The 19,030-nt window shown below is 44.4% G+C and overlaps 22 pseudogenes; 6 read left to right on the top strand and 16 right to left on the bottom strand.

Annotated features, from left to right (window-relative positions):
- Positions 1-1,382: 1,382 nt before the first annotated feature.
- LOC148254513 (5S ribosomal RNA) lies at positions 1,383-1,501 on the bottom strand (annotated as a pseudogene).
- A 948-nt stretch (positions 1,502-2,449) lies between these two features.
- Positions 2,450-2,568, top strand: LOC148254512 (5S ribosomal RNA; annotated as a pseudogene).
- A 204-nt stretch (positions 2,569-2,772) lies between these two features.
- LOC148254511 (5S ribosomal RNA) lies at positions 2,773-2,891 on the top strand (annotated as a pseudogene).
- Positions 2,892-3,096: 205 nt separating this feature from the next.
- Positions 3,097-3,215, top strand: LOC148254510 (5S ribosomal RNA; annotated as a pseudogene).
- A 205-nt stretch (positions 3,216-3,420) lies between these two features.
- On the top strand, positions 3,421-3,539 carry LOC148254509 (5S ribosomal RNA; annotated as a pseudogene).
- A 206-nt stretch (positions 3,540-3,745) lies between these two features.
- Positions 3,746-3,864, top strand: LOC148254508 (5S ribosomal RNA; annotated as a pseudogene).
- Positions 3,865-4,525: 661 nt separating this feature from the next.
- LOC148254507 (5S ribosomal RNA) lies at positions 4,526-4,644 on the top strand (annotated as a pseudogene).
- Positions 4,645-5,113: 469 nt separating this feature from the next.
- LOC148254506 (5S ribosomal RNA) lies at positions 5,114-5,232 on the bottom strand (annotated as a pseudogene).
- Positions 5,233-5,791: 559 nt separating this feature from the next.
- LOC148254505 (5S ribosomal RNA) lies at positions 5,792-5,910 on the bottom strand (annotated as a pseudogene).
- A 312-nt stretch (positions 5,911-6,222) lies between these two features.
- Positions 6,223-6,341, bottom strand: LOC148254504 (5S ribosomal RNA; annotated as a pseudogene).
- Positions 6,342-6,548: 207 nt separating this feature from the next.
- On the bottom strand, positions 6,549-6,667 carry LOC148254503 (5S ribosomal RNA; annotated as a pseudogene).
- A 636-nt stretch (positions 6,668-7,303) lies between these two features.
- LOC148254502 (5S ribosomal RNA) lies at positions 7,304-7,422 on the bottom strand (annotated as a pseudogene).
- An 871-nt stretch (positions 7,423-8,293) lies between these two features.
- Positions 8,294-8,412, bottom strand: LOC148254501 (5S ribosomal RNA; annotated as a pseudogene).
- A 205-nt stretch (positions 8,413-8,617) lies between these two features.
- On the bottom strand, positions 8,618-8,736 carry LOC148254500 (5S ribosomal RNA; annotated as a pseudogene).
- Positions 8,737-8,941: 205 nt separating this feature from the next.
- Positions 8,942-9,060, bottom strand: LOC148254499 (5S ribosomal RNA; annotated as a pseudogene).
- Positions 9,061-11,768: 2,708 nt separating this feature from the next.
- On the bottom strand, positions 11,769-11,887 carry LOC148254498 (5S ribosomal RNA; annotated as a pseudogene).
- A 206-nt stretch (positions 11,888-12,093) lies between these two features.
- Positions 12,094-12,211, bottom strand: LOC148254497 (5S ribosomal RNA; annotated as a pseudogene).
- Positions 12,212-13,388: 1,177 nt separating this feature from the next.
- Positions 13,389-13,507, bottom strand: LOC148254496 (5S ribosomal RNA; annotated as a pseudogene).
- Positions 13,508-14,516: 1,009 nt separating this feature from the next.
- On the bottom strand, positions 14,517-14,635 carry LOC148254495 (5S ribosomal RNA; annotated as a pseudogene).
- A 328-nt stretch (positions 14,636-14,963) lies between these two features.
- On the bottom strand, positions 14,964-15,082 carry LOC148254494 (5S ribosomal RNA; annotated as a pseudogene).
- A 328-nt stretch (positions 15,083-15,410) lies between these two features.
- On the bottom strand, positions 15,411-15,529 carry LOC148254493 (5S ribosomal RNA; annotated as a pseudogene).
- Positions 15,530-18,713: 3,184 nt separating this feature from the next.
- On the bottom strand, positions 18,714-18,832 carry LOC148254492 (5S ribosomal RNA; annotated as a pseudogene).
- Between the last annotated feature and the right edge of the window lie 198 nt (positions 18,833-19,030).

The raw sequence follows: 19,030 nt of genomic DNA, 5'->3' as shown, positions 1-19,030 counted from the left end.
ATGGGGATACTGGGCTCTAAAATCTGATTCTAGCTCTCAGGTAGCCTCCCTTGGCGAGTGGTTCTGCCACACTACCTTTACAAATGATATTTTCTTGTTGCGGAGTATTCTTCTCTTTCGGTCCGTGATACCGACTAGGACTTCCTCATAAGATAGGTCCCCTTAGAGTGGGAGCGGTTCATGAGCCAAGACATGAGAGGGGTCCGGGTTGTACTTACGTAGCATGGATACATAGAACACATTGTGGACCTTAGAGAGCTCTGGAGGCAGTGCTAGTCCGTAGGCAGCAGTACCAATCCTGTCTAAGATTTCAAAAGATCCAATAAATCGGGAGTTCAGTTTTTTCCTCCTGCCGAACCTACTAATTCCCTTGAAAGGAATGACCTTAAGATATCTCAATTACACTCTTATCACGTGGTAGACTATAAATGAATGCATGAAAAAATAGTAAACAAAATTTTCTGGCGACGCAACTCACACCAGCGAATTGTGGCTCCGATCACATGTATCGTTTTACGCTCCGTTTGCAAAAAGACAGTGCAACACGATGACTTCTCAGGAGGTTACCGATCCTAGTACTACTCTCGCCCAAGCATGCTTAACTGTATAGTTTGATGGGATCTGGTGCATTAGTGCTGGAATGATCACACCCCTTCCATTTCGCATTGCAAATACATATACCCCTTCTCTTTTCCTCCCTTCTCCAATCATTTTTTTTCACTGTGCGCGCACATTGCATCTCTGTTTCTAGTTCTAATATCAAGAAAAATGCCCCAGCACCTCGATTTATGCCCAGATTAAAGGACCACCCACCACACCTTTTTTTTGTTGTTCTACTATGTAAGATGCTCGTAATGGCTCTTTTATCACGTGGTGGATTATAAATGAGTGCATAAAAAAATTAAGCAAAATGCCCCGGCGCGGGGACTCACGCTTACAAATGAACCAGCGGACTATGGCTCCGGTCGCCTGTAATGTTTGGTGCCCGGTCCACAAAAAGACGGGTGCAACACAAGCACTTCCCAGGAGGTCACTCATCCTAGTATTACTCTCGCCCAAACACGCTTTACTGCAGATTATGATGGGATATGATGCATTAGTGCTAGTATGATCAGACCCGTCCTATTCCTCACTTCAAATACATATACCCCTTCTCTCTCCCTCCCCCCTCCCATCATTTTGCTTCGCTCTGTGTGGACACCGCACCTCTACTTCTAGTTGTAATATCAAGCAAAATGCCCCATTACCTCGATTCATGCCCAGATGAACGGACCGACTGCCGCACCTCTGTTTTGCTTGTTCTATTATTTACGATGCTCGTAATGACACTCTTATCACATGGTGGACTATAAATGGATGCACGAATAATATTAAGAAAAAGACGGGTGCAACACGAGTACTTCCTAGGAAGTCACCCATCCTAGTACTACTCTCGCCCAAGAACACTTAACTGCGGAGTTCTAATAGGATCCGGTGCATTAGTGCTGGTATGATCGCACCAGTTTCATTCCGCGCTATAAATACATACACTCCTTCTCCTTCCCTCCCCCTCCTGTCATTTGTGTCCTTGTGCGTGCACACTGTATCTCTCCTACTCGTTCTAATATCAAGTAAAATGCCCCGATGACATGACTCACATTTGCGAATAAACTAGCAGACCATAGTTCTAGTCGTGCATAAAGTCGAACGACCCATCTACAAATAAATTAGTGCAACACGAGGACTTCATAGAAGGTCACCCATTCTAGTACTACTATCGCCCAAGCACACTTAACTGTGGAGTTTTAATGGGATTCAGTGCGTTAGTGCTGGTATGATAACTCCTGTTTCATTCTACACTGCAAATACATAGACTCCTTTTCCTTCCCTCCCCCCTCCTGTCATTTGTTTCCTTGTGCGTGCACACTGAACCTCTCCTTCTCGTTCTAATATCAAGTAAAATGCCACGGCGCCGTGACTCACATTTGCGAATAAACCAACGGACCATAGTTTCAGTAGCGCATAACGTCGAACTACCCATATGTAAAAAAATAAGTGCAACATGAGAACTTCCCACGAGGTCACCCATCGTAGTAGTACTATGCCCAAACACACTTAACTGCAAACCATAGTTCCAGTCGTGCGTAACGTCGAACGACTCATCTGCAAGAAAATAGGTGCAACACGAGGACTTCCTAAGAGGTCACCCATGCTAGTACTACTCTCGCCCAAGCACACTTAACTGTGGTCCTCGTGTTGCACCCATTTTTTATAGATGGATCGTTCGACGTTATGCGCGACAGAAACTATGGTTTGCTGGTTTATTCGCAAATGTGAGTCACGATGTTGGGACATTTTACTTGATATTAGAACGAGAAGTAGAGGTGTAGTGTGGACGCACAAGAAAATAAATGACGAGAGCAAGGAAGGAAGGAGAAGGTTTGTATGTTTTTGAAGAGCATAATGAAACAAGTGCGATTATACCAGCACTAGTGCACCGGATCCCATCAGAACTCCGCAGTTATGTTTGCTTGGGCGAGAGTAGTAGTAGGATGGGTGACCTCCTAGGAAGTACTCGTGTTGTACCCATTTTTTTGCAGATGATTCTTTCGACATTATTTGCGACTTGAATTATGATCCGCTGGTTTATTCGCAAATGTGAGTCACGGCGCCGTGGCATTTTACTTGATATTAGAATGAGAACGAGAGGCGCAGTGCGCACGCACAAGAAACAAATGACGGGAGGGGGAAGAAAGGAGAAGGAGTGTATGTATTTGCAGCGGGAAATTAAATAGGTGCGATCATACCAGCACTAATGCACCGGATCCCATCAGAACTCTGCAGTTAAGTGTTCTTGGGCGAAAGTAGTACTGAGATGGGTGACCTTCTGTGAAGTCCTCGTGTTGCACCAATTTTTTTTCAGATGGGTCGTTCGATGTTACGCACGACTGGAACTATGGTCTACTGGTTTATACGCAAATGTGAGTCAAGATGCAGAGGCATTTTAATTGATATTAGAATAAGAAAAAGAGGTGCAGTGTGAACGCACAAGGAAATAAATGATGGAGGGGGGAGGGAAGGAGAAGGAGTGTATGTATTTGCAGCACGAAATGAAACAGGTGCGATCATACCAGCACAAATGCACCAGATCCCATCAGAACTCCGTAGTTAAGTGTGCTTTGGCGAAAGTAGTGCAAGGATGGGTTACCTCTAGGGAAGTTCTCGTGTTGCACCCATTTTTTTTCAGATGATTATTTCGACGTTACGCGTGACTAGAACTATGGTCCGCTGATGTATTCGCAAATGTGAGTCGTGGCGCCATGGCATTTTACTTGATATTAGAACGAGAACGAGAGGTGCAGTGCACACGCACAAGGAAACAAATGACGGGAAGGGGAAGAAAGGAGAAGGACTGTATGTATTTACAGTGCGAAATTAAACAGGTGCGATCATACCAGCACTAATGCTCCGGATCCCATCAGAACTCTGCAGTTAAGTGTGCTTGGGCGAAAGTAGTACTAGGATGGGTGACCTCTTGGGAAGTCCTCGTGTTGCACCAATTTTTTTTTCAGATGGGTCGCTTGACGTTACGCGCGACTGGAACTATAGTCCGCTGGTTTATACGCAAATGTGAGTCATGTCGCCGGAGCAATTTACTTGATATTCGAACGAGTAGAAGAGATACAGTGTGCACGCACAAGGAATCAAATGAAGGGATGGAGAGGGAAGGAGAAGGAGTGTATGTATTTTTAGTATGGAATGAAACTGGTGCGATCATACCAGCACTAATGCACCGGATCTCGTCAAAACTCGGAAATTAAGTGTGCTTGGGCGAGAGTAGTACTAGGATGGGTGACCTCCTTGGAAGTCCTCATGTTTCACCTAGTTTTTTGCAGATGGGTCATTCGACGTTACGCACGACTGGAAATATGGTCCGCTTGTTTATTCATAAATGTGAGTCACGTCGCTCGAGCATTTTACTTGATATTAGAATGAGAAGAAGAGGTACATTGTGCACGCACAAGGAAACAAATGACGAGAGGGAGGAAGGAAGAAGAAGGAGTGTATGTATTTGCAGCGCAGAATGTAACAAGTGCCATTATACCATCAGTAATTCACTAGATCCCATCAGAACTCCGCAGTTAAATGTGCTTGGGCGAGTGTAGTACTAGGAGTTGTGACCTCCTGGGAAGTCCTCGTGTTGTACCTATTTTTTTACAAATGGGTCCTTCGACATTACGCACGACTGAAACTATGCATTAGAACTCTGCAGTTATGTGTGCTTGGGTGAGTGTAGTACTAGGATGGATGACCTCCTCGGAAGTACTCGTATTGCACCATTTTTTTGTAGATTGGTAGTTCAACGTTACGCGCAACTGAAACTATGGTCCTCTAGTTTATTCGAAAATGTGAGTCACGGCGCCGAAGCATTTTACTTGATATTAGAACGAGAAGGAGAGGTGCAGTGTGCACGCACAAGAAAATAAATGACAGGAGGGGGGAGGGAAAAAGAATGAGTGTATGTATTTTAAGCGCAGAATAAAACAAGTGCGATCATACCTACACAAATACACCGGATCCCATCAGAAGTCCGCAGTTAAGTGTGCTTGGGAAAGAGTAGTACTAGAATGGGTGACCTCCTGGGAAGTCCTCCTGTTGTACCTATTTTTTTGGAGATGGGTAGTTCGACTTTACACACGACTGAAACTATGGTCCGTTGGTTTATTCACAAAAGACTCACATTTGTGTACAAACCAGTGAACCATAGTTCCAGTCGCGCGTAACGTCGAAAGACCCATCTGAAAAAAAATTGGTGCAACACGAGGACTTCCTGGGAGGTCAGCCATCTGAGTATTACTCTCGCCCAAGCACACTAAACTGCGAAGTTCTTATGGGAACCGGTGCATTAGTGCTGGTATGATAGCACCTGTTTAATTTCACGCTGTAAATACATACACTACTTCTCCTTTCTTCCCCCTCCCGTCATTTATTTCCTTGTGCGTGCGCACTACACCTCTCGTTCTCGTTCTAATATCAAGTAAAATGCCACGGTGCTGTGACTCACATTTGCAAATAAACCAGCGGACCATAATTCAAGTCGCCCGTAACGTCAAAAGAATCATCTGGAAAAAAATGGGTGCAACACGAGTACTTCCCAGGAGGTCAACCATCCTGCTACTACTCTCGCCCAAGCAAACATAACTGCGGAGTTCTGATGGGATCCGGTGCATTAGTGCTGGTTTAATTGCACCTGTTTCATTCTGTGCTTCAAAAACATACAAATCTTCTCCTTCCTTCCCCACTCCCCTCATTTGTTGTCTTGTGCATGCACACTGCACCTCTGTTTCTTGTTCTAAAATCAAGTAAAATGTCACAATGTTGTGACTCACATTTGCGAATAAACCAGCGGACCATAGTTCCCGTCGTGCGTAACGTCAAACGATCCATCGGAAAAAAATGGGTGCAACACGAGGACTTCCCAAGAAAATGGGTGAAATATAAGGACTTCGCAGGAGGTCACCCATCCTAGTACTACTCTTGCCCAAGCACCCTTAACTGCGGAGTTCTGATAGAATCCGTTGCATTAGTGCTGTTATGATTGCTCATGTTTCATTCTGCACTGCAAATACATACACTCTTTCTTATTCAATCCCCCTGCCGTCATTTGTTTCCTTGTGCATGCACTCTGCATCTCTCCTTCTCATTCTAATATCAAGTAAAATACTCCGGTACTGTGACTCACTTTTGCGAATGAACCAGTGGTTCATAATTCCATTTGTGTATAACGTCGAACGACCCATCTGAAAAAAAATGGGTGCAACATGAGGACTTCTTAAGAGGTCACCCATCCTAGTACTACTCCCACTGAAGCACATCTAACTGCGGAGTTCTGATGGGATTCGGTGCATTAGTGCTAGTATGATCGCACCAATTTTATTTCGCGATGCAAATACATACACTACTACTCTCGCCCAAGCAAACATAATTGCGAAGTTCTGATGGGATCCGGTGCATTAGTGCTGGTATGATCGTACCTGTTTCATTTCGCGCATCAAAAATAAACAAACCTTCTCCTTCCATCCTCGCTCCCGTCATTTGTTTTCTTGTGCGTGCACACTGCACCTCTGCTTCTCGTTCTAATATCAAGTAAAATGTCCCAACGTCATGACACACATTTACGAATAAACCAGCAGACTATAGTTCCAGTCGCGTGTAACGTCGAACGATCCATCTGAAAAAAAATGGGTGCAACACGAGAACTTCCCAAGAGATAATCCATCCTTGTACTACTTTCGCAAAAGCACACTTAACTGCGGAGTTCTGATTGGATCCAGTGCATTTGTGCTTGTATGATCGCACCTGCTTCATTTCGTGCTACAAATACATACACTCCTTCTCCTTCCCTCCCCCCTCCCATCATTTGTTTCCTTGTGCGTTCACACTGCACCTCTCCTTCTCGTTCTATTATCGATTAAAATGCCCCTGCTTCTTGAATCACATTCTCGTATAAACTAGCGGACCATAGTTCCAATCGCGCGTAACATCAAACGACCTATCTGAAAAAAAAATTGGTGCAACACGAGGACAACCTAGGTGGTCACCCATCCGAGTACTACTCTCGCCCAAGCACACTTAACTGCAGAGTTCTAATGGGATCCGGTGCATTAGTGCTGGTATGATCGCACCTGTTTAATTTCGCGATGCAAATACATACACTACTATTCTCGCCCAAGCAAACATAACTGCGGAGTTCTGATGGGATCCGGTTCATTTCTGCTGGTATGATCGCACCTGTTTCATTTCGCGCTTCAAAAACATACAAACCTTCTCCTTCCATCCCCGCTCCCGTCATTTGTTTTCTTGCGCGTGCATACTGCACCTCTGCTTCTCGTTCTAATATCAAGTAAAATGTTCCAACGTCGTGACTCATATTTGCGAATAAACCTGTGGACCATAGTTCTCGTCGCACGTAATATTGAACGATCCATCTGAAAAAAATGGGTGAAATATAAGGACTTCACAGGAGGTCACCCATCCTAGTACTACTCTCGCCCAAGCACCCTTAACTGTAGAGTTCTGATAGAATCCGTTGCATTAGTGCTGGTATGATCGCTCATGTTTCTCTTTGTGCTGTAAATACATACACTCTTTCTCCTTCCATCCCCCCTCCGGTCATTTATTTCCTTGTGCGTGCACTCTGCATCTCTCCTTCTCGTTCTAATATCAAGTAAAATACCCCGGCACTATTACTCACCTTTGTGAATGAACCAGCGGTTAATAATTCCATTCGTGTGTAACATCGAACGACCCATCTGAAAAAAAATGGGTGCAACACGAGGATTTCCCAAGAGGTCACCCATCCGCGTACTACTCTCGCCCAAGGACACTTAGCTGCGGAGTTCTGATGGGATCTGGTGCATTAGTGCTGGTATGACCGCACCTGTTTAATTTCGCGCAGCAAATACATACACTCCTTCTCCTTTCTTCCCCCTCCTGTCATTTGTTTCCTTGCACCTCTTGTTCTCGTTCTAATATCAAGTAAAATGCCACGGTGCCGTGACTCACATTTGCGAATAAACCTGCGGACCATAATTCAAGTCGCGCGTAACGTCGAAAGAATCATCTGTAAAAAAAATGGGTACAGGACGAGTACTTCCTAGGAGGTCACCCATCCTACTACTACTCTCGCCCAAGCAAACATAACTATGGAGTTCTGATGGGATCCGGTGTATTAGTTCTGGTATGATCGCACTTGCTTATTTTCGCGCTTCAAAAAATACAAACCTTCTCCTTCCATCCCCGCTCCCGTCATTTGTTTTCTTATGCGTGCACACTGCACCTCTGCTTCTCGATCTAATATCAAGTAAATTGTCCCAACATCGTGACTCACATTTGCGAATAAACCAACGGACCATAGTTCCCGTCGCGCGTAACGTCGAACGATCCATCTGAAAAAAATGGGTGCAACACGAGGACTTCCCAAGAAAATGGGTGAAATATAAAGACTTCGCAGGAGGTCACCCATCCTTGTACTACTCTCGCCCAAGCACCCTCAACTGTGGAGTTCTAATAGAATCCATTGCATTAGTGCTGGTATGATCGCTTATGTTTCATTATGCACTGCAAATACATACACTCTTTCTCCTTTCATCCCCCCTCCGGTCATTTATTTCCTTGTGCGTGCACTCTGGATCTCTCCTTCTCGTTCTAATATCAAGTAAAATGCCCCGGCACCATGACTCAGTTTTGCGAATGAACCAGTGGTTCATAATTCCATTCGTGTATAACGTCGAACGACCCATCTGAAAAAAAATGGGTGCAACACGAGGACTTCCCAGGAGGTCACCCATCTGAGTACTACTCTCGCCCAAGCACACTTAACTACAGAGTTCTGATGGCATACAGTGCATTAGTGCTGGTATGATCGCACCTGTTTCATTTTGCACTGCAAATATATACACTCCTTTTCCTTTCTTCCCCCTCCCGTCATTTGTTTCTTTGTGCGTTCATACTTCACCTCTCCTTCTCGTTCTAATATCAATTAAAATGCCCCTGTGTTTTGACTCACATTTGCGTATAAACCAACGAACCATAGTTCAAATCGCGCGTAACGTCGAACAACCCATCTGAAAAAAAATGGGTGCAACACAAGAACTTCCCATGAGGTAACCCATCCTTGTACTACTTTCGTCAAAGCACACTTAACTGCGGAGTTCTAATGGGATTCGGCGCATTTGTGCTCGTATGATCGCACCTGTTTCATTTCGTGCTGCAAATACATACACTCCTTCTCCTTCCCTCCCCCCTCCCATCATTTGTTTCCTTGTGCATTCCCACTGCACCTCTCCTTCTCGTTCTAATATCATTAAAATGCCCCTGCTTCTTGACTCACATTCGTATATAAACCAGCGGATCATAGTTCTAGTCACGCGTAACGTCGAACGACCCGTCTAAGAAAAAATTGGTGCAACACGAAGACTTCCCAGGAGGGAACCCATCCGAGTACTACTCTCACCGAAGCACACTTAACTACGGAATTCTGATGGGATCCGGTGCATTAGTGCTGGTATGATCGCACCTGTAACGACCCCGGAAATAAAAATGAAAATGTATGTATTAAAAATTCTAAATGCGGAAGCGAAATAAAAATTCTGATTCACATCCCTTGCACAATAACTATAAACGTATTCAACGTGAGAAAGAATACGGTAATTAAAGAAAATACTCGAAATGAACACTACAAATAGAACTATAAAATCTTTAGGCATCTAACTCGCCATCTTCCTGCGGAACGGGCTCAGGAACTACATCCTCCTGATCTGAAATGGTTAAGTAAGGAATGAGCTACACTAGCCCAGTAAAGACATCACACTATCTCACTGCCACAGAAGTAAAGGTTGGTAGAAAATAAAAACGACCAATGGAGAATAACTTATAACAAACTCATTTATTAATAATAAAAACCTTTACTGTCCACTTACCTTGGTGAGATTCATGAAAATAACATATGAAAACAATAACATTATAACCATCATAAAATCATATACACTTTGTAACATAACACATGTTATACTTTTGTACTTCAATAATCAGACAACAATTCTCCTCTTTTTTCAGCCTACTAGTATCCATGGGGATCCATAGGGGGTTGCTATACGTGAACCATCAACATTAATATCCTGATTCCAGGGCCGTCCCCATACCCCGTTCGGTATGGGCGCCAAAACCATAAACCTCAATACCTCGTCCGGTATGAGGGTGAAACGGGTCGTCCCCATTCTCCGTCTGGTATGAGTGCCAAAACACATAAAGTCTCCATACCTAGTCCGATATGAGAGACCACGTTCCCGGTAGGGTTCCCTATAGACCTGGTCCGTCCACCATCTCCCAGGATATCTAGTGAGGCTGTCAACATTATCCATTTATCAATCCACATACCTTTTTCTATTTTTCTTGGTCTCAATTATCTAATCAAACATAAACACGTAAACCAATAATGAACACCAAGCAAGACGACACAACATCGGGTTCACCATAATTCAAACCATAATAAATGAAACCGGGATTAATGCATACGAAATCATAAAATAACCACATCAAGTACCACATTGCATTTAAAACTGTAAAATAGATCAAACAACAACTTATCGACAAATACACCAGATTCGGGCTCCATTAGCAACCTTAAGCAATTATATACATCCATTAATTTCACGAATACTATTTTATCATTTATTGAACTTTAATACCGTGATAGGAAATAGGGTGAGAGATCATTACTTGTTTTGGGGTCTGAAATCGACTTTACACTGCGCCTACGGGCAGTCCCTAAATTTCTTGAATTTTCTCCTGGGAACTGAAACACGCTTTCCGTACCTGCGCGTGTCCCAAAAAAAACCCCAAATTAGACCCAGGGCCCTTTCAACCAATATCGAAATTCCAGCACGGCGGCTCCGCCATGCTCCGGTGACGGCACCGTCGCCCGTGGTGGCGATCTGCCTCGGGTTGGCTATTTTTGGCCATTTTTGGCCAAATTCAGCCAAACTTGCATTGGTTCCTGCGATAAAACCACCCTAGGGCCCTCGGTGGGCCCAAAAATTACAAAAAATTGAGACTTATCGGCGGCGGAGCTCTCGAGTGTGACGACTTCTCTAGCGCAAGTCACGATTTGATGTTTTGCTCTGGTCAACCTGTAGAAAAAATGACGGTGATCACAGTGGTGTAAAAATTGCATTGAACGAAAATCGGGAAGGACCTCATCGGAGGCAAAAACTGAGGGAAGCCGTGGCGGCGCCACTGGACTTCGGCAGTGTTTTCCGGCCGATTGCCCTGTGGTTTGGCTCTGATTTGGCCATAGACAGATTCAGCATCGAAAAACGAGCCAAGGGGAGAAAATTTACCTTGTTTGGCAGTCGAAAAATCCTCCGGTGCGGCGACAGGTGGTGGCGGCCGGCTCCTCTGGTGATTGGTTCTTCTTATACGGCGAGGGTACTAGCGGCTAGGGTTTGGGGTTGGGTGTGGGTGAGGTTATTTATAACCTTTCCCTTTTAATCTCAGCCGTCCATCACGATTTAATCTGGGCCGTCCATCGCGATGCGATCTGGATCGTCCGTGCGTGATTCAATCTGAGCCGTCGCACGCGTGAGATCTGGGCCGTCCGTGCGCGTGAGATCTAGGCCGTCCGCACGTGTGAGATCTTGATCGTTCGATCGCATACACGCAGATCGCCCACGTGGCTCCGTCCCCCATGGCCTCCCGCGTCAGTGTCATTGCCATGCGGCGTGTTCTGGTTGGCTGGGGCTGCTGACTGGGCTGCTGACGTGGCACAACTTTTTTAAATTACGTTTTGACCTCCGGTTTTCGATTTTCTTTTCAAAAACACCCCCAGAATCCAAATTTTCACCACTTTTTTCCAAAACCAATTTCAATTAAATTCCAAAAATAATTTTACCCTAATTTATTATTATTATTATTTTTATTTCTATTAAATTAAATATTAAAATAGAATAAAATTAAAAAAAAATTCTAATAAAAATTAAAATAAATTAAATAATAAAAAATACAAATTTTGGGTGTTACAGCACCTGTTTAATTTCGCGCTGCAAATACATACACTCCTCCTTTCTTCCCCCTCCCATCATTTGTTTCCTTGTGCGTGCGCACTGCACCTCTCGTTCTAGTTCTAATATCAAGTAAAATACCACGGCGCCGTGACTCACATTTGCGAATAAACCTGCGGACCATAATTCAGGTCGCACGTAACATCGAAAGAATCATCTGCAAAAAAATGGGTGCAACACAAGTACTTCCCAGGAGGTCACCCATCCTACTACTACTTTTGCCCAAGCAAACATAACTGCGGAGTTCTGATAGGATCCAGTGCATTAGTGCTGGTATGATCGCACTTGTTTCATTTCGCGCTTCAAAAACACACAAACCTTTTCCTTCCATCCCTGCTCCCGTCATTTGTTTTCTTATGCGTGCACACTGCACCTCTGCTTCTCGTTCTAATATCAAACAAAATGTCCTAACATTATGACTCATATTTGCTAATAAACCAGCGGACCATAGTTCCCGTCGCGCGTAACGTCGAACGACCCATCTATAAAAAAATAGGTGCAACACGAGGATTCCAAGAAGGATGACCATCCTAGTACTACTCTCGCCCAAGCATACTTAACTGCGGAGTTCTGACGGGATCCAGTGAATTAGTGATGGTATAATTGCATCTATTTCATTCCGCGTTGCAAATACATACACTCCATCTCCTTCTCTCCCCCCTCTTGTAATTTGTTTTCTTGTGTGTGCACACTGCACCTCTCCTTCTCGTTCTAATATACAGTAAAATACTATGTCGTCGTGACTCACATTTGCTAATAAACCAGTGAACTATAGTTCCAGTCACGCGTAACATCGAACACCCCATCTGAAAAAAATAGGTGCAACACTAGGACTTCCCAGGAGGCCACCACTACTAGTACTACACTCGCCCAAACACAGTTAACTGCGGAATTCTAATGGGATCCGGTGCATTAGTGATGGTATAATGGCACATGTTTCATTCTGCAATGTAAATACCTACACTCCTTTTCCTTCCCTCCCCCCTCCCGTAATTTGTTTCCTTGTGGGTGCACATTGCACCTCTTCTTCTCATTCTAATATCAAGTAAAATACCTCGGCGCCATGACACACATTTACGAATAAACAAGCAGAGCATAGTTCCAGTCGCGCGAAACGTGGAACGCCCCATCTGAAAAAAATAAGTGCAACACAAGAACTTCCCAGGAGGTAACCACTCCTAGTACTACACTCACCCAAGCACATTTAACTGCAGAGTTCTGATGGGATTCGGTGAATTAGTGATGGTATAATGGAACCTATCTCATTCTGCGCTGTAATTACCAGTTTTATTCTGCGTGCACGCTGCACCTCTGCTTCTCGTTCTAATATAAGTAAAATGCCCCAGAGCCGTGACTCACATTTACGAATAAACCAACGGACCATAGTTCCAGTCGCACGTAACATCGAATGACCCATCTACAAAAAAATGGGTGCAACACGAGTACTTTCGAAGAGGTCACCCATCCTAGAACTACTCTCACCCAAGCAAACTTAAATGCGGAGTTCTGATTGGATCCGGTGCATTAGTGATGGTATGATTACACCTGTTTTATTTCGCTCTGTAAATACATACACTCCTTCTCATTCGTTTACTGTAAATACATACACTCCTTCTCCTTCCCTCCCCCCTTCCCGTCATTTGTTTCCTTGTGTGTGCACACTGCACCTCTCATTCTCATTCTAATATCGGTTAAAATGCCCCCACGCCGTGACTCGCATTTGCGTATAAACCAGCGGACCATAGCTCCAGTCACGCGTAACATCAAACGCCCTATCTGAAAAAAAAATGGGTGCAACACGAGTACTTCCCACGAGGTCACCCATCCTAGTACTACTCTCGCCCAAGCACACTAAACAGCAGAGTTCTGAAGGGATTCGGTGCATTAGTGTTGGTATGATCGCACCTTTTTTATTCTGTGCTCCAAATACATACACTCCTTCTCCTTCTCTCCCCCCTCCTGTCATTTGTTTCCTGGTGCGTGCACACTACACCACTCTTTCTTGTTCTAATATCAAGTAAAATGCGTCGGCGCCGTGACTCACATTTGCGAATAAATCAGCGGACCATAGTTCAAGTCACGCGTAACGTCGAACGACCAATCTGCAAAAAAATGGTTGAAACACGAGGACTTCCCAAGAGGTCACCCATCCTAGTACTACTATGGCCCAAGCACATATAACTGCGGAGTTCTGATGGGATCCGGTGCCGTGATTCACATTTGCGAATAAACTAGCGGACTATATTTCCAGTCGCACTTAACATTGAATGCCCCATTTGAAAAAAATAGGTGAAACACAAGGACTTCCTAGGAGTTCACCACTCCTAGTACTACATTCGCTTAAGCACATTTAACTGCGGAGTTCTGATGGGATCCGGTGAATTAATGATGGTATGATGGCACCTGTTCCATTTTGCGCTGCAAATACATACACTCCTTCTCCTTCCCTCCCCCCTCCCATCATTTATTTCTTTGTGCGTGCACACTACACCTCTCCTTCTTGTTCTAATATCAAGTAAAATGTCTCAGCACCGTGACTCACATTTGCGAATAAACCAGCAGACCATAGTTCCAGTCGCGCGTAACGTCGAAGGACCCATCTGTAAAAAAATGAGTTCAACACGAGGAGATCACCCATCCTAGTACTACTCTCTTCCAAGCATAACTGTGGAGTTCTGATGGGATCCAGTGCATTAGTGCTGGTATGATCGCACCTTTTTGATTTTGCACTGTAAATACATACACTCCTTCTCCTTCCCTTTCCCTCATTTGTTACCTTCTGCGTGCACACTGCACCTCTCCTTCTCGTTTTAATATCAAGTAAAATGTCCCGGCATCATGACTCACATTTGCGAATAAACCAGCAAACTATTGTTCTAGTCGCGCGTAACGTCGAAGGACCCATCTGCAAAAAAATGGGTGCAGCACGAGAACTTCCTAAGAGGTCACCCATCCTAGTACTACTCTTTCACAAGCACACTTAACTACGGAGTTGTGATGGTATCCGGTGCATTAGTGCTGGTATGATCGCACCTGTTTCATTCCGCGCTGCAAATACATACACTCCTTCTCCTCCCCTCCCCCCTCCTCTCATTCGTTTCCTTGTGCGTGTACACTGCACATCTCATTCTCATTCTAATATCAAGTAAAATGCCTCGGCGCCATGACTCACATTTGTGAATAAACCAAGGGACCATAGCTCCAGTCGTGCGTAACATCGAACGACCCATCTATAAAAAAATAAGTGTAACACGAGAACTTTCCAGGAGGTAACCAATCATAGTACTACTCTGCCCAAACACACTTAATTTCGGACCATAGTTCCAGTCATGCGTAACGTTGAATGACCCATATGCAAAAAAATAGGTGCAACACGAGGACTTCTCAGGAGGTCACCAATTCTAGTACTACTCTCGCCCAAGCATACTTAACTGCGGACTTCTGATGGGATCCGGTGCATTAGTGCTGGTATGATCGCACTTGTTTTATTTCGCGCTGCAAATACATACACTCCTTCTCCTTCCCTCCCCCCTCTCGTCATTTATTTCCTTATGCGTGCACACTGCACCTCTCCTTCTCGTTCTAATATCAAGTAAAATATCCCGGCGCCATGACTAACATTTGCGAATAAACCAAGGGACCATAGTTCCAGTCGTCCGTAACGTCGAACGACCCATCTGTAAAAAAATAAGTGCAACACGAGAACTTTCCAGGAGGTCAACCATCGTAGTACTACTCTGCCCAAACACACTTAATTTCGGACCATAGTTCTAGTCATGCGTAACGTCAAACGACCCATCTGTAAAAAAATTGGTGCAACACAAGGACTTTCAAGGAGGTCACCCATTCTAGTACTACTCTCGCCCAAGCACACTTAACTGCGGACTTCTGATGGGATCGGGTGCATTAGTTCTGGTATGATCACACTTGTTTTATTCCACGCTGTAGATAAATACACTGTAAATATTTAACGCCCCGTCTATAAAAAGACGGGTGGAACATGAGGACTTCGCAGGAGGTCATCCATCCTAATACTGCTTTCACCAGAGCACGCTTAACTGCAGAGTTCGACAGGATCCGATGCATTAGTGTTGGTATTATCGCACCCCTTCTATTTCCTGCTGCAAATACATATACCCCTTCTCCTTCCCTCCCCCCTCCCGTCATTTGTTTCGCTGTGCATGCACACTACACCTCTGTTTCTAGTTCTAATATCAAGCGAAATGTTCGAGCACCTCGACTCACGCCTAAATAAACGGATTGCCTATGGTACCTCATTTTTCATTATTCTACTATGTAAGATGCTTGTAGTGACACTCTTATCATGTGGTGGACTATAAATGAATGCACGAAAAATATTGAGCAAAATATTCTGGCGCCATGACTCATGCCGGCGGACTACGGTTCCTATTGCGCATAACGTTTAACACCCCATCCGTAAAAAGATGGCCGCAACACGAGCACTTCCCAAAAGATCACCCATCCTAGTACTACTCTCGCCAAAACACGCTCAACTACGGAGTTTGTTGGGATCCGATGCATTAGTGCTAGTATGATCGCAACTCTTCTATTTTGCGTTACAAATACATATATCCCTTCTCCCTCCCTCCCCCCCTGTTATTTTTTTCGCTATACGCAAACATTGCACCTCTACTTATAGTTCTAATATAGAGCAAAATGCTCCGGCGCCTCGACTCACGCCCAGATAAACGGACTACCCCCTGCACCTCATTTTTCGTTATTTTACTATGTAAGATGCTCGTAATGACACTCTTATCACGTGGCGAACTATAAATGAATGCACAAAAAATATTAAGAAAAATGACTTGGCGTTGCGACTCACTCCGAGGGACAATGGCTTTGATCGTGCATAATGTTTAATGTTCCGTCATTAAAAAAACGAGTGGAACATGAGAACTTTCCAAGAGGTCACCCATCCAAGTACTACTTCCGCCCAAGCACACTTAACTACGAAATTCAATGGGATCCAGTGCATTAGTGCAGGTATGATCGCAGCACTTACATTCCACGTTGTAAGTACATATACCCCTTCTCCTTCCCTCCCCCCTCCTGTCATTTGTTTCGTTGTGCGCACACACCACACCTCTATTTCTAGTTCTAATATCAAGCGAAATACCCCAGCACCTCGACTCACGCCCAGATGAATGGATCACCTGCCGTACCTCGATTTTCATTGTTATACTATGTAAGATACTTGTAATGACACTCTTATCACGTGGTGCACTATAAATGAATGCACGAAAAATATTAAGCAAAATTTTCAGGCCCCGCGACTCACACCGGCAGACTGTGGCTCCGATCGCACTTAACGTTTAACACCCCGTCTACAAAAAGATAGGTTCAACTTGAGGACTTTCCAGGAGGTCACCCATCCTAGAACTAATCTCGCTTAAACATGCTTGACTACAGAGTTCTGATGGGATCCTGTGCATTAGTGTTTGTATGATTGCAACTGTCCTATTCCCAACTGCAAATACATATATCCCTTCTCCTTCGCTCCCCCCTCCCATCATTTATTTCGCTGTGCAGGCATACTGCATCTCTACTTCTAGTTCTAATATAGAGCGAAATGCAATGTCATTTCGACTCACGCCTAGAAGAACGGAGGCCCGTTGCGCCTCTTTTTTCGTTGGTCTACTATGTAAGACTCTCGTAATGAGACTCTTATTACGTGGTGGAATACAAATAAGTGCACGTAAAATATTAAGCAAAATGTTTCAATGTCGCTACTCATGCCGACGAACTGTGGCTCCGATCGCTCGTAACGTTTGACGCCCCGTCTGCAAAAAGACGGGTGAAACGAGAGAACTTCTCAGGAGATCACCCATCCTAGTATTACTCTCGCCCAAGCACACTTAACTACGGAGTTTGATGGGATCCGGTGTATTAATGCTAGTATGATTGCACCCCTTCCATTTCGGGTTGCAAATACATATACCCATTCTCCTTCCCTCCCCCCACCCGTCATTTTTGTTCGCTGTGCGCGTACACCACACCTCTGTTTATAGTTTTAATATCAAACGAAATGCCCCGACACCTCGACTCACACTAGAAGAAAGGACCGCCCGCTGTACCTCATTTTTCTTTAATCTATTATGTAAGATATTGCAATGACACTCTTATCACGTGGTAGACTATAAATGAATGTACGAAAAAATAGTAAGCAAAATTTTCTGGTGACGCAACTCACACCAGCGAATTGTGGCTCCAATCACATGTATCGTTTTACGCTCCATTTGCAAAAAGACAGTGCAACACGAGGACTTCTCATTGTTACCGATCCTAGTACTACTCTTGCCCAAGCATGCTTAACTATATAGTTTAATGGGATCTGGTGCATTAGTGCTGGTATGATCACACCCCTTCCATTCCGTATTGCAAATACATATACCCCTTCTCTTTTCCTCCCCTCTCCCGTCATTTTTTTTTCGCTGTGCGCGCATATTACATCTCTGTTTCTAGTTCTAATATCAAGAAAAATGCCCCAGCACCTCGACTTATGCCCAGATTAAAGGACCACCCGCCACACCATTTTTTTTTTGTTCTACTATGTAAGATGCTCGTAATGGTTCCCTTATCACATGGTGGATTATAAATGAGTGCACAAAAAAAGTAAGCAAAATGCCCCAGCGCGGCGACTCACGCTTACAAATGAATCAGCGGACTATGGCTCAAGTCGCCTGTAATGTTTGGTGCCCTGTCCTCAAAAAGACGGGTGCAACACAAGCACTTCCCAGGAGGTCACTCATCCTAGTATTAGTCTCGCCCAAACACGCTTAACTGCAGATTATGATGGGATACGATGCATTAGTGCTAGTATGATCCCACCCGTCCTATTCCTCACTTCAAATACATATACCCCTTCTCTCTCCCTCCCCCCTCCCATCATTTGTTTCGCTCTGTGTGGACACCGCACCTCTACTTCTAGTTGTAATATCAAACAAAATGCTCTGTTGCCTTGATTCACGCCCAGATGAATGGAGCCCCAGCTGCACCTCTGTTTTGCTTGTTTTATTATTTACGATGCTCGTAATGACACTCTTATCACGTGGTGGACTATAAATGGATGCACGAATAATATTAAGAAGAAGACGGGTGCAACACGAGTACTTTCCAGGAGGTCACCCATCCTAGTACTACTCTCGCCCAAGAACACTTAACTGCGAAGTTCTGATGGGATCCGGTGCATTAGTGCTGATATGATCGCACCAGTTTCATTCCGCGCTGCAAATAAATACACTCCTTCTCCTTCCCTCCCCCTCCCATCATTTGTGTCCATGTATGCGAACACTTTATCTCTCCTACTCGTTCTAATATCAAGTAAAATGCCCCAGCACCATGACTCACCTTTGCGAATGAACCAGCGGTTAATAATTCCATTCGTGCGTAACGTTGAACGACCCATCTGA

This window comes from Carica papaya, chromosome 5 (assembly GCF_054855325.1).
Source record: "Carica papaya isolate Zhongbai chromosome 5, ASM5485532v1, whole genome shotgun sequence".
In the NCBI taxonomy this organism is placed as follows: Eukaryota; Viridiplantae; Streptophyta; class Magnoliopsida; order Brassicales; family Caricaceae; genus Carica; species Carica papaya.
The sequence above is the reverse complement of the archived record's forward strand: the minus strand, read 5'-3'. Positions and strand labels throughout refer to the sequence as shown.